The following is a 15,338-nucleotide window of genomic DNA, read 5'->3' on the forward strand; positions in this document are numbered from 1 at the left end:
GACCTCACACTTTTCAGGGTTAAACTCCATCTGCCACTTTTCAGCCCAGCACTGCAACCTATCCAAGTCCCTTTGCAGACGACAATAGCCCTCCTCGGTATCCACAACTCCACCAACCTTTGTATCATCTGCAAATTTACTGACCCACCCTTCGACTTCCTCATCCAAGTCGTTAATAAAAATCACAAACAGGAGAGGACCCAGAACTGATCCCTGCGGCACGCCACTGGTAACTGGGCTCCAGGCTGAGTATTTACCATCTAAGACCACTCTCTGCCTTCTATCAGTTAGCCAATTCTTAATCCAACTGGCCACATTCCCCACTATCCCATGCCTCCTGACTTTCTCCATAAGTCTACCATGGGGGACCTTATCAAATGCCTTACTAAAATCCATGTACACCACATCCACTGGTTTACCCTCATCCACTTGCTTGGTCACCTGCTCAAAGAATTCAATCAGGCTTGTGAGGCAAGACCTACCCCTCACAAAACCGTGCTGACTGTCCCGAATCAAGCAGTGTCTTTCCAGATGCTCAGAAATCCTATCCCTCAGCACCTTTTCCATCAACTTGCCTACCACCGAAGTAAGACTAACTGGCCTGTAATTCCCAGGGTTGTTCCTATTCCCTTTCTTGAACAGGGGCACAACATTTGCCACCCTCCAATCACCTGGTACCACCCCCGTCAGCAGAGAAGATGAAAAGATCATTGCCAGCGGCTCTGCAATTTCATCCCTTGCTTCCCATAACATCCTTGGATATACCCCGTCAGGCCCGGGAGACTTGTCTATCTTCAAGTTATTCAAAAACCCCAACACATCTTCCCTCCTAACGAGCACTTCCTCGAGCTTACCAGTCTGCTTCCCACCGTCCTCTTCAGTAATACACCCCTTCTCATTCGTAAATACCGAAGAGAAATACTCATTCAAAACCTCACTTATCTCTTCCGGCTCAACACACAGTCTCCCGCTATTGTCCTTGACCGGACCTACGGTCCCCCTAGTCATCCTCATATTTCTGACATACGCGTAAAAGGCCTTGGGGTTTTCTTTTATCCTACCCGCCAAGCATTTTTCATGCCCTCTCTTAGCTCTCCTAATCCCTTTCTTCAGATCCTTCCTGGCCATCTTGTATCCCTCCAGAGCTATGCCTGTGCCCTTTTTCCTCAACTTTATATACGCATCCTTCTTCTTCCTAACAAGACTCTCAACCTCTCTTGTCAACCACGGTTCCCTCACATGACCATCCCTTCCCTGTCTGACAGGGACATGCTTATCAATGGCCCCTACTATCTGCTCCTTGAAAAAGTTCCACATTTCGACCGTGCCCTTCCCTGCCAGCATATGCTCCCAACTTATGCTCCTCAGTTCCTGCCTGACAGCATCATATCTACCCTTCCCCCAATTGTAAACCTTGCCCTGTTGCACATACCTATCCCTCTCCATTACCACAGTGAATGCTACAGAAAATGTCCCGTGTTTCATTGTAAAAAGGGAGAGGTGGGAGAGGGAGAGATGCACAGAGAGAGAGAGACTCAGAGAAAGACATAGAATGATATAGAGTGAGAGAAAAGGAGAGAAGCAGAGACAGAGAGAGAGAGTAAGAGAGAGAGGGAAGCACACAGACAGAGGGAGAAAAACAACAACAATCTATAACAAAAACAAGAAATGCTGGATTCACTCAGCAGGTCTGGCAGCATCTGTAGAAAGAGAAGCAGAGTTAACGTTTCGGGTCAGTGACCCTTCTTCGGAACAATCTATACATGGACAACAGACGTGAAGGAGCTCAGAGGACAGGGAGAGAGAGAAAGAGAGACAGAGAGAAAGGGAGAGTGGGAGGGACAGACATAGAGGTACATATATCGTTAGACAGAGAGAAAGAGATATGTAAATAAATATTGATAGATAGAGATTCTATATAGATAGATAGTGAAATAGGCAGATATACAGATAATTAGATAACATAGATAGACAGATAGATAGAGTGATGGATGGAGAGACAGATAAATAGACGGAGAGATAGATAGATATAAAGTTAGATATGCAGATTCATAGATAGATAGATTCAGAGAAAGGGAGATACTGAGAGATAGATGGTGCAATAGACATTCTGATAAATCCAGAGGTGTAATGAACAACAATACTGTCATGTATGGGGTAAATATCACTCTAACACGTGCTTTTATAGTTTAGCTGCCAGTCTTAAAAATAAAGTACTGTTGTTCTGAAGGATTCACTATCAAACCATTTGTACAAAATGAATACATTTTATTTACCTTCCAAACACTAATCTGCACACAGGAAACAGATTCCCCCGCCCCTTTGTGTGAAGGAGTACTTCCTGACATCACTCCTGAATAGCCTGGCTCGAATTTTGGGTTTAGACCACCTTGTTCTACCCCCGTGCCCCGCCCCCAACAAGAGGAAGCAGTTTATCTCCATCTCGCCGATCAACCCATTCAATCATTTTAAACACCTCAGTCAAATCACCATTTAATCTTCTCTACCCGAGGGAATAAAGAACAAGCAATGTAAACATGTTGGGTGCTGCATTTCCTTCACACTTGATTAACTGATCAAAGATATTTTCAGAAACTCCGAACACAGGAAATCGATCAGAGAATCAGAGACTGGTTACAGTACAGAAGGAGGCCATTCGGCCCATCGAGTCCATGCCAGCTCTCTGCAAGATCAACCCAGCTAGTGCAACTCCTCCTATCTCTCCTGTCAATTCAATTTGTCGCCATAACCACCTGCAAATTCCTCTGCGCTGTTTCCTTCGCATGCTCTTGTGGAAGGACTTTGTCAGCACAACACAGCAACAGAATCGCATTGTACAGAGAGACACAGAGACAGGGAAGGCACCGTTAGTATGTGTGGTTATCAGAGTGCAGCTGTAAATGTTTCAACATGTTCACGGATGCAGCAAGAAAAAAAAACAGCCTGTTTTGTGGGTTTGCCCTGCACACATTTGTATTTTTCCACTCCTGGGCCTGAGGCAAAACAGTAGGTTAAAGGGTAAGGTAGCAAAGTGTTATGTTCCTGGGCTATTAATGTAAAGGCCTGGGCTAATAACCTGGAGATGTGAATTCAAATCCCAGCATGCTGGATTATTTCAATTTCCTTCATTAGATAAAGCTGGAATTGATGAAAAGCTGCTCTCAGTCATAACCTACAGTATTGGACAAAAAACTCATCGTCACTGAGATAAAGAAACCTGCCATCCTTATCCGGTCTGGCCTAAGAGGTGACTCCAGTCCCACAACAATATGGTTGATTCTTAAAAGGCCCTCTGCATTGGCCGGGCAAGACAGTCGGTCGTACAAAAGCTGTGACGGGAACAGACAGCAATGGGGGTTGGCTCATCGCCATCTTCTCAAGGACGGTGAGGTGGTGGGCACTGAATTCTGCATAACAGTGTCACAACCACATCCTGTGAATGAAAGCAGATAGAGAGATTGAGAAATATAATTGAATAGAGACCTCAACACGGGTGTGTGTACACTGCATGGCCTGTCCTCACCCCCAGACACATCATCTGGTCTGTTTCAATCTTTCCCCTCACTGCTCTGTAGCTAACCCCAGCCTCCTCCATGCAAGCGATACATGCACAGTTACTTGGCTGAGCTCCCATCCAGCAACCCTCATTAACACTCCCCAGCAACCCTCCATCCTAAACTCCCACAAAATGCTCATGTGCCGGCTGTGTTATTTCCACCTACTTCACCAATCCCTTTCAACACCCCTAAATGTTGGTGTTGTTCTCCTGCTGAAGATGTTGTTGAATTTGTTGGTGTCTTCTTCCGACTGAAGTTGTTGGTGAACTTCTTGGTGCCTTCTTCTGACTGAAGTTGTTGTTGAATTAGTTGGTGCCTTCTTCTGACTGAAGTTGTTGTTGAATTTGTTGGTGCTTTCTTCCGACTGAAGTTGTTGTTGGATTTTTGGTGTTTTTCTCTCCTGCTGAAGTTATTGTTGGATTTGTTGGGTTTTGTTTTACTGCAGCTGAAGTTGTTGTTGTATTTGTTGGTGTTTTTCTCCTGCTGAAGTTATTGTTGAATTTGTTGGTGTTTTTCTACTGCTGAAGTTGTTGTTGAATTGTGGGGCTTTTTAACTGTTGCTGAAGTTGTTGTTGTATTCGTTGATGTTTTTTCCTGCTGATGTTGTTGTTGAATCTGTTGGTGTTCTTTACTGCCTGCTGACTTTGTTGTTGAATTTTTTGGTGTTTTTCTCCTGCTGAAGTTGTTGTTGTATTCATTGATATTTTTTTCCCTGCTGTAGTTGTTGTTGAATTTGTTCGTGTTCTTTAATCCCTGCTGACTTTGTTGTTGAATTTGTGTGTTTTTCTCCTGCTGAAGTTGTTGTTGTAATCGTTGATTTTTTTTTTCCTGCTGAAGTTGTTGAATTTGTTGGTGCTTTTCACCTGTTGAAGTTGTTGTTGAATTTGTTTGTGTTTTTCTTGAATTTGTTGCTGTTTTACTCCTGCGATGCAGTGTTAGAGGGGGCCAATTTGCTACCAATAATATTGTCCTCCTCGGCACAGATGCCACCGGATGTAAGGAACTATGCATAATGATCCAACAACAAAGCATGTGCTTAGACTACACAGGTCAATGTGTTGAACAAATGAGAAACATTTCATTGGCTAGTATTGGGTTTTGTTTTGGTGACATCCTGGGACTGTGCAGAGAACAACCTCTGATGTCCAGAAGGGCAGAACTGCACAGTCAGAGGGGGCAATCCTCAGCAATGATTATCCTCCAATCAAAATTGCTCCGACAATAACCACAGATGATCTGGACATTATTGCCTGTTTGATGGATCTTGCTTTGTAGAAACTGGCTGCCACTGTTCCTATCTTGCAGCAGTGGCTGCACTTTGAAGAAGTACTAGCAACGAATATGGGATTAGTAAAGCACTCGGGTTCTTGGGCTTTATAAATGGAAGCATGGAGCACAAGCGCTGGGAAGCTATGATGAACATTTCCAAAGCTCTGGTTAGGCTGTAACTGGAAGTTTGCGTTCAGTTCTGGTCACCACACTTCAGGAAGGATGTGAGTGTCCATGACAGGGTGCAGAGGAGATTTTACCAGAATGGTTCCAGTGATGTTACATGGTTATTTTGGAGAATCTGGGGTTGTTTACCTTGGTGCAAAGGCAATTGAGGGGAGATCTGATAGAGGAAACAAGATTGTGACAGTGTTAGTTAAGGTAGACAGAGTAAACCTGTTCCCATTAGTGGATGGTGCAAGGACTATTGGTCACAGATTGATGATTCTGGACAATAGATACTGGGGTATTTGAGGAAGAACCTCTATACACAGTGAGTGGTAATAACCGGGAATTCACTGCCTACCAGGGTGGTGGAAGTGGAGACAATGAATGATTTCAAAAGGAAATTGAATGGATACCTGAAGGAGATAATCTTGCTGGGCCGCAGGGATAGAGAGGGGGAATGGGACTGACTGGATTGCATGGACTCGATGGGAAGAATGGCCTCCTTCTGTACCATACAGGCTGTATGACTTTCTGGCTAACTGGCTGTAAAGTGTTTTCAGATGACATGGTGTTGCAAAGGTCACCAATAGGGATACACAGGGGCTCGATGGTTTGCTGAGCTTTCCAGACGATGCTGCTCACAGGTGGGTGTTTTAGGGGCAGGTTGGGAGAGTGAGGATGTTTTTGTCTCACTCTGCCGCAGGGTTGTATCGCTGTGCCCATACTCGCTGCACAGTAGTAGGTCGCAGTGTCTGTCGGCTGGGGGTCGAACAGCTGCAGGGAGAATCGGTTGCTTGCAGCGTCGTGTTGCACAGTGAACCGCTTCTCAAAGCCTGGCCCACAGCTGCCGTGCTCATTGCACATCCACTTTACTGCCTTCCCCTCCTGCCTGTACCAGTGCATGGTGTAGCTGCCCATGCTGGCTCCCTTCAAGCTGCAGCCAAGGGCGAGGGGCTTCCCCGGTCGAATAGAAGCCGCGGCTGGAGTCTGGATCACAGTGGGTGCAGACTGAACCCCTGGAACACATTCCATAAAAGAAAGTAATTCAGAATCATGGAAGGAAAATGGTAGCATAAATCATAAAATCTAACAGAATAGAAAGAGGCCGTTCTGCCCATCGTATCTGCTGTTTGAAAGAGCTGTCGAGTTAGTCTCACTTGCCCCCGCTCCTACCCCATTGCCCTCCCAATTTCCCCGCTCCAAGCCCTGATCCAATAGCCATTTGGGAGATTACTATTGAATCTACTTCCTCCTGCTGAAGGGATACCACTTACACCAAATCCAATGTCCAAGCAATAAGCTGACCAAGATTGAGATGTTTTTAGCTGAGACTGCCATCGCCCTTCTCAGAAGCAGAGAGGCAGCCCTTACTGAGCAACAAGCCAGCGCCTGGTAAATGGAAATGCCACCGGTTGTGATTCAGAGAGTGGAACGATTGGCCGCCCATCCTGTACCTCGACCACGCCTGTCAGCAGAGTGAACAAATGAGGAGCACTTCCCTCGGCAACATTGCTGTTATTTATGCAGATTGCTGCAAGCCCCTTAGCCCGACTTTCCCTCTTCCCTTCCCAACATTCCCACCTTTCCTTCGATGGAATATTGCCTTATTTTTTGATTGGCCAGGAACGTGCTGACCATGCGAAAGTTAGGTAGGAAAACAAATTGTGAGGAGGGCACAAAGAGTCTGCAGAGGGTTATAGATAGGTTAAGTGAGTTGGGCAAAAAATTGGCAGATGGAGTATACTGTGGGCAAATGTGAGATTGCCCAATTTGGCAGGAAGAATGGGAATTCAGAATATTATTTAAATAGAGAGAGACTGCAGGACTCCACAGTACAGAGGGATCTGGGTGTCCTGGTACGTGAATCACAAAAAGTCAGCATGTAGGTACAGCGCGTGATTAGGAAGGCAAATGAAATGTTGTTGTTTATTGCAAGGGGAATCGAATTCAAAAGTAGGGAAGTGTTGCTACAGCTGTACAGGGCCTTAGTTAGACCACATCTGGAGTAATGTGGACTGTTTTGGTCTGCATAATTGTCTTATGAGGAAATGTTGAGCAGTTTGAGCCGATGCCCACTGGAGTTCAGAAGAATGAGAGGTGATCTTATCGAAACATGTCATATTTTAAGGGGGATTGACAGCGTGGAAGCCGAGAGGATGTTTCCCCCTGGTGGGCGAATCTAGAACTAGGCAGCATAATTTCAAAATAAGTGATTGGCAGATGGAGTATAATGTGGGGAAGAATGAGGTTCTTCACTTTGGTTGAAAGAATATAGTTTTTTATAAGGCGTCAATCTTCTCAATGTTGATGTTCAGAGAGGCTTGGGTTTCTCAGTACATGAGACTCAGTAAGTTCACATGCAGGTGCAGCAAGAAATTCGCAAGGCAAATGGCCTGTTGGCCTTTATTGCAAGTGGGATTGGAGTACAGGAATAAGGAAGTCTTGTTACAATTGGCCAGCGCTTTGGTAAGATCACACCTGCTTTACTGTACACAGTTTTGGTCTCCACATCCGAGGAAGGCTACACTTGCCTTGGTGGCAGTACAGCGAAGGGTCACTCCATTGGTTCCTGGGATGAAAGGTTTGTCCTATGATGAGAGAGCCTGTAGTCTATGGAGTTTAGAAGAATGAAAGGTGATCTCAGTGAAACATGCAAGATTCTGAAGGGGCTTGACTGGGTAGACACTGAGAAGTTGTTTCCCCTGGCTGGGGAATCTATTTCAGCCTCAGGATAAGGGGCCAAGCATTTAGGACTGAGATAAGGAGAGGTTTCTTCACTCAAAGGGTGGTAAATCTTTGGAATTCCCTACCCCCGGGGGTGGTGGATGCTCCATCATTGAATATATTTAAGGCTGGGATAGACAGATATGTGGTCACTCAGGGACTGAAGGGATATGGGGAGCGGGTGGAAAAGTGGAGTTGAGTTAGAGGATCTGTCATGATGGTATTGAATGACAGAGCAGGATCGACGGGCCGAATGGTCTACTCCTGCTCCGATTTCTCATGTTATTCTGAAATCTAGTCATTTGATTCATGATGATTCCATTAACACAATCTAAAAACCCGTTAACTTTAACTGCAGGCTCTTTACATCAGTCTTCACCCTTCACTGATCAGACCAGAATAATTCTCTGCTGGCCTCTTTCAGTGTCTTCCCTGCAATTGGATTCATTTCTGGCCCCATCAACGTACATAACACAACATCTGCCTAAATTTAATGCCAGTTGCCATTGTGTGGCCTAATCCCCTGCCACAGGTAAATCACTTTGGATTCCACAGGACCCCTCTACTGTCTTAACTCGTGCAAAGATTTTAGTGACATCTGCAAACATTCTTTTATTATTTCATTGGATGTGGGAGTCACTGGCCAGGCCAGCAATTATTTCCCATCCCTAATCGCCCTTGAGAAGGTGGTGGTGAGCTGCCTTCTTGAACCACTGCAGTCCATGTGAGGTGGGTACACCCACTGTGCTGTTAGGAAGGGAGTTCCAGGATTTTGACCCAGCGACAGTGAAGGTGTGGCCGATACAGTTCCAAGTCAGGATGGTGTGTGACTTGGAGGGGAACTTGCAGGTGGTGGTGTTCCCATGCGTTTGCTGCACTTGTCCTTCTAGATTGAGGTCGCGGGTTTGGAAGGTGCTGTCGAAGGAGCCTTGGTGCGTTACTGCAGTGCATTGCGTAGCTGGTACACACTGCTGCCACTGTACGTTGGTGGTGGAGGGAGTGAATATTTAAGGTGGTGTTTGTTTAGTTAGATTCCCCCAGCTGCTGTGCTGGGATTTGAACTCTTGTGCTCTGGATCATTCGGCCGAAGCCTCAGGATTACTAGTCCCAGTAACATAACAGTAATGCTACCGTACCCCCAGAGACTGGGGTAAGGTGTATTACACAATTCCCAAGTTTTTGCCGTGTTTCCTTGCATTCTAGGTACACTGTGTGTATCCTTGTGAGCCCCGCAGTAGTAAGTGCTGTTGTCTTGGACTCGGGAGCTTTTCCAGGACAGAGTGAAAGTGTTGGCCTGAGTCTTGTGCTGGGTTTCAATCCTTTTCCTGTAGTTCGATGCAGAAAGTACACTCTATCTGATCAATTCCAGGCAGTCACCAAACTGCAATTACCAGTCCAAACAACACTCAGTCATGTTGCCCTGCCCAATGCGTCTGTGGAACGTGGGTTCCTCCACGGGAACCAGAGCATTGACCACTGGGGACTGGAGAACCATCTAACATCTAACAAGATTCTTCACACAGGATGGCAGATCAATGGGGAGAGAATGATACAGGGTTACAGGGAGGGACAGAGGCAAAAGAGGAAGAGAGGGAATAAGAAGGAGACAAATTATTCTTCTAGAGTCACGCTGCTACATTCATACTTATATTTGCTCCACAGGTTAAGCCCAATTATAAATCAGATTTATTACATTGATAAAACTATAAATGCACCAAACTCGGAAGGATGAATACAAACCAATTCAGTCTGCATCTGAGAAAAAAGAAAATTGGTAATGTTTAATGATGATACTCTGTCAGAATAATCCTAACTGCTGTTCACATCAAGGAACAGTAAATTATTTCAATTTGGTTGACGAGGAGATTATGTATAGCAATGCATAAAGTAACTATTACGAACATTAATTTCATCAACAATGGGACTAAATGGGGACAGTGGTGTTTCCTGTCTTAAAGCTGGAAAGCAGGAATATGGAAAGCAGATCTCAAACTACATTGAGATTCTTTTCAGAGGAGGAGGCTCGTTATAAGCAGTGTGATCAAACCGCCCCTGCTGCTGTGGAAACTGCAGATAGGTCAAATAACCAGTGTCACTGGCGTTGTATTCCTTGCAGAGCACCCTCTGACCACATCATACCAACAAAACCTTAGAGGGGAACAGAGCCGGACAGGCAGAGGCCATCCCGGGGAACCCCACATAGGGAGAAATAAAGAGAGAATGAGAGAGAGAGAACAACTGAGAGGGAGCAAGGGAGAGGTAGAGTGAGGCAAAGGCAGAGAGAGACAGACAGACTGATCAACACAGCCACTGAGAGATGGAATGATTCAGGGAAAATTAGTTGGAAAGAGAGAGAGAGATTGAGAGAACTAGTGACAGATGGAGAGATTGAGGCAATAGGAGGTGCAGAGACAGACAGGGAGAGACAGAGACAGAGCGACACAGAGACAGTAAATGAGAGGAGATAGGCAGAATTAATTAGAGACAGAGAGACAGAATGAGACTGAGTGCGTGTGAGAGAGGAATAGAGACAGACAGCAAGAGTAAGCGAGGAAATGAGAGGCGAGAAAGAGAGGGGAAGGAAAGAAGAGAGTGAGATAAAGAGAGAGAATGAGAATGGGTGTGTGTGTGAGAGACAGAAAAAGCATCAGAGCTGAGAGGAAATGAGAGAAGGAAAGAGAGACAGGGATAAAGAAAGAGAATGAGAGTGAGTGTGTGTGAGAGAGGAAAGATAACAAGACCAACAGAGACAGAGAAACAGACATGACGAGAGAGAGTAAGGAAACAATTTTACAGAACAATGTAAACGATGTTTTTTATAATCAATATTGGTGAAGTCTGATGTGTTTCCTGGTGCTTGCTCGCCCACTGCTGTCCCCCTGGAGGAGAAAACCCCCCAAAAATACAAAAACAACTGCAGCAGAAAAAAACACTAACAAATTCAACAATAACTTCAACAGTAAAAATAAAAGCACCAATGAAAAGGGCGGTACAGTGGCCCAGTTGTTACCACCGCAGCCTCACAGCTCCAGCGACCCAGGTTCAATTCTGGGTACTGCCTGTGTGGAGTTTGCAAGTTCTTCCTGTGTCTGCGTACTTTCCTCTGGGTGCTCCGGTTTCCTCCCACATGCCATTATAAATTGCCCGTGGTATAGGTAGGTGGGAGGGAAATACAGGGACAGGTGGGGATGTGGTAGGAATATGGAATGAGTGTAGGATTAGTATAAATGGGTGGTTGGTGGTCGGCACTGACTTGTCGACTCAAGCAAGTGATTCAGGTTTGCACAACGCCTCCCTCCCTGATGGGGAACCCACGCCCCTCTCTCTACCATTGGCTGCCAGTAGTTGCTGTTGCAAATGTTGGTATCATTCTGCTGCTGAGGTTGTTGTTGTATTTGCTGGTGTTTTCCTCCGGCTGAGGTTGTTGAATTTGTTGGTGTTTGAATCTCCTGCTGATCTGTTGTTGAATTTGTTGGCCTTGTTCTCCTGCTGAGGTAGTTGTTGTGTTGGTTGGTGTTTTCCCTGCTGAGGTTTTTGTTGTACTTGTTGTTTTCTTCCCTGCTTAAATTGTTGTTCAATTCGGTTTTTGCATGCTGAGGTTGTTGTTGTATTTTTGGTGTTTTTCTTTCCCTGCTGAGGTTATTTTCTCTTTTTTAATTCATTCATGGGATTTTGGGCGATGCTGGTTGAGGTCAGCATTTATTGTCCATCCCTAATTGCCCCTTCAGAAGGTGGTGGTGAGCTGCCTTCTTGAACCACTGCAGTCCATGTAGTGTAGGTACACCCACAGTGCTGTTAGGAAGGGAGTTTCAGGATTTTGACCCACAGTTAGTGAAGGAACAGCCGATATAGTTCCAAGTCACGATGGTGTGTGACTTGGAGGAGAACCTGCAAGTGGTGGTGTTCCCATGCATCTGCTGCCCTTGTCCTTCGAGGTGGTAGAGGTTGCGGGTTTGGAAGGTGTTGACGGAGGGAGCCTTGGAAATTGCTGCAGTGCATCTTGCAGATGGTACACACTGCTGACACTGAGCATCAGTGGTGGAGGGAGTGAATGTTTGTAGATGGGGTGCCAATCAAGCGGGCTGCTTTGTCCTGGACGGTGTCGAGCTTCTTGAGTGTTGTTGGAGCTGCACCCATCCAGGCAAATGGACAGTATTCCATCACACTCCTGACTTGTGCCTTGTAGATGGTTAACAGGCTTTGGGGAGTCAGGAGGTGAGTTACTGGCTGCAGGATTCCTAGCCTCTGACCTGCTCTTGTAGCCACAGTATTTATATGGCTACTCCAGTTCAGATTCTGTTCAATGGCAATCCCCAGGATGTTGATAGTGGGGGATTCAGCGATGGTAATGCCATTGAATGTCAAAGGGAGATGGTTATATTCTCTCTTGTTGTAGATGGTCAATGCGTGGCACTTGTGTGGCACGAATGTTACTTGCCACTTATCAGCCCAAGCCTGGATGTTGTCCAGGTCTTGCTACATCTGAACACAGGCTGCTTCAGAATCTGAGCTGTCACGAATGATGCTGAACATTGTGAAGTCATCAGTGAACATCCCCACTCTGACCTAATGATTGAAGGGAATTTCATTTATGAAGCCGTTGGAGATGGTGGAACAGGACGTACCCGGGGATGGCGATAGCGAGGTCTGTGACATTGTCTGTAAGGCATGATTCCCTGAGTATGACTATGTCAGGTTGTTGCTTGACAGCTCTCCCAACCTTGGCACAAGGCCCGAAATGTTGGTAAGGAGGACCGTGCAGATTCAACATGTTGTTGCATCTGCTGCTGTGTTTCACCTGCTGAAGTTGTCTTTGTTGCTTTTCTCCTCCTGACGCACTTCTTGAATTCTGTTGGTGTTTTTTTCTCCTCCTGACATTGGTTGGTGAGCTTTTTTTTGCCAACGTTGCTTCTGAATTTGTTGGTGTTTTCCCTCGCTGAGGCTGTTGTTGCATTTGTTGATGCTTTTCGTGCTGAGGTTTTTGTTGCATTTGTTGTATTGCCCAGAGGAGGTTACAGAGATAAGGAGGGTTGTTGGGCTGGAGGAGGTTACAGTGATAGGGAGTATTGTAGGGGCTGGAGGAGGTTACAGTGATAGGGAGTATTGTAGGGGCTGGAGGAAGTGACAGAGAGAGGGAGGGATGTAGGGCTCGAGGAAGTTTCAGAGATAGAGAGCATTGTCGGGGCTGGAGGAGGTTACAGAAATAGGGAAGCTTGTCGGGGGCTGGAGGGGGTTACAGAGACAGGGATAATTGTCACTGTTCATCGAGTGTACTCAGTGTTAACCCCAGTATCATTCTGGTGAATCTCAGCTGTATCTGGTCTAAGGCAAACAGCTGCTTGTTGAGGAAGGTGCCCAGACTGTGTGCAATATTCCAGATGTAGTCGAACCAGAGCCTCCTACAACTGTGGCATTACCTCCAAACCCTTTGTATTGTAGCTTCTTCCATTAATCACACGTTCCATAATGCATGACTGGATGCACGCATACACCAAACACACACTCCCAACTCTCTCTCCCCCACCCCCTCTCTCTCCTCAGTTTGTTTGACTATGTTGTTAGTTGTGCATCTTTGTCCTTCAGCTGATCGTATCTGTGCCTCTGATATGAAGAGTCTATTGTTCTCAGTCCTTGACAAACACAATAGCTTCCTGCTTTGTAAAAGTTCACATTATCCTAGTTGACACACGGCACAACATTCAAATCTGTTAGTCCCAGGGAATGCAAATATCAAAGCCGGCTCAGAAGTGTTAATGAGTCCATTGTGGGACTGAATGAATATCTGACAACCTGGCATGGACTCAGGGGCACTGACAGAATCAGCAATCCAGAGAGAATGGAAACTGTGGAAACTATCAAGGACTAGGCGTTGGACATGGGCTGGTTGGAACTGAGATGCACATTCAGACGCCCCTTTTCACAGGCAGTGTAACATTGAGTAACAATGTGCTGCAAGGTGATTGTGATTACTGAGGGGACAGTGACATTGTGATTCTGTCACAGGAATATTATCTGGAGCCCTGGACTGACTGCACTGCCCAATGTGCTAATGATCTAACAGAGAAATGTGGGGACAGACGAATCCCACCCCATCAGAAACAAATCCTCGAATAGTCCAACAGAGGGAGGCCATTCGGCCCATCGAGGGTTTGTCATCTCTTTCGAAAATCAACCCAGTTAATCCAACTCCCCACACTTTCACACATAATTCCCTCATTTAATTCCCCTTCAAGTATTGAGCCAATTCCCTTTTTGAATAATACCATTGAATTTCCACCACCCTATCAGACATTGCCCTCCAAATCCAAACCACTCATGATATTAAAAAACATTTATCCTCATGTCACCTCTGGTACCTTTGCCCATCACATTAAAGCTGTGCCCTCTGGTGATCTATCGAATCTCCCCTTAACCTTCTCTACTCTAAGGAGAACTCCCCTTTCTAGCCCAGTCTTTTTACTTGACTGAAATTCCTCACCAACTGAACCATCCGAGAAATTTTCTTCTGCATCCTCTCCAAAGCCTACAGGCTTTCCCAAAGTGTGGTGCCCAGAATTGGGCACAATGTTCCAACAGGGACCGAACTGGTGTTTTATACAGGTTTGGCATGACTCCCGGACTTTTGTACTCGACCTCTCTATTTCCAAAGCCCAGACTGGAATATGATTTATTAATCGCTTTCTCAACCTCCTCTGCCACCTTTAAATATTCCTGCACAAGCACCCCCAGGTCTCTCTGTTCTTGCACCACTTCACAAATTGTTTTGTTTCATCTCTCCTCATTCTTGCAGTCAAAATCAAACATATCAAAGACTAATCCCACCCATATCTGGGACAAATTACCTGCTTATTATTATTCGGTCAGTCATGGACAATGGTCTGCCAGTAACTCTATAAAGTTTACATACAACACTTTTCCTTCCAAAAAACAACATCCTCGGTGGTTCTTGTATTGGAGTTTATACCTGAAGCCCACTGCTATCTCAATGTTGGCAGTTGAGGAGCAGTCAGTGACTGAGACATTAACATCTGGTCAGGGACCCCTCACAATATCCCATGTCCTGAATCCTCAAACACTCTCTCACTGAGAAATTTATGTCCTCCTCATTCTGGTTTGTATGTGTTACTAACGCTGTATCTGTGCTATTTCGGAGATGGTATCACTGTCGCTGATGTGAGGATTTCATTGTTCTCATTCTGTGACTATATTCTGAAAAACAGAATCATTTACTTTAACCCCAACGACCTCAGGGATGAAAATGGATGTCTGATCATTTGTCTCTCTGGAACATCTTGTTTCTCTGCCCCCTCTCATCATCCCCCCAATACTGACCCACTACTGATAAGAGAGGCATGTCTCCTGTGAATATTCTCTCCCTAATACTTAGTGTCTATGAAATATCAAATATACACAGCCAACTGGCAAATACTAACTTTAATATTCAGAGTCCCAGCCCCAGGCTCCAATCTCCCTACACCCTCCCTGTTGGGTAACTGAAGACAAGTTATGTTGCAACAGCAAAGCTCCGTGGGTTAGCATGGGCCCAGGAGAAATATTAATGTTGTTTATTATGGCAGATAGTTTCACCAAAAGGCCTTCGTTTGCATAGATTATGTCATG

The 15,338-nt window shown here is 45.5% G+C and overlaps 1 protein-coding gene across 1 annotated transcript in view; it reads left to right on the forward strand.

Moving 5' to 3' along the window:
* Positions 1–15,338, forward strand: part of LOC137366907 (uncharacterized) — a 160,217-nt gene that overhangs the window by 83,534 nt on the left and 61,345 nt on the right. The window lies entirely within an intron of this gene.

Source organism: Heterodontus francisci, unplaced genomic scaffold, assembly GCF_036365525.1.
Source record: "Heterodontus francisci isolate sHetFra1 unplaced genomic scaffold, sHetFra1.hap1 HAP1_SCAFFOLD_500, whole genome shotgun sequence".
NCBI lineage: Eukaryota > Metazoa > Chordata > Chondrichthyes > Heterodontiformes > Heterodontidae > Heterodontus > Heterodontus francisci.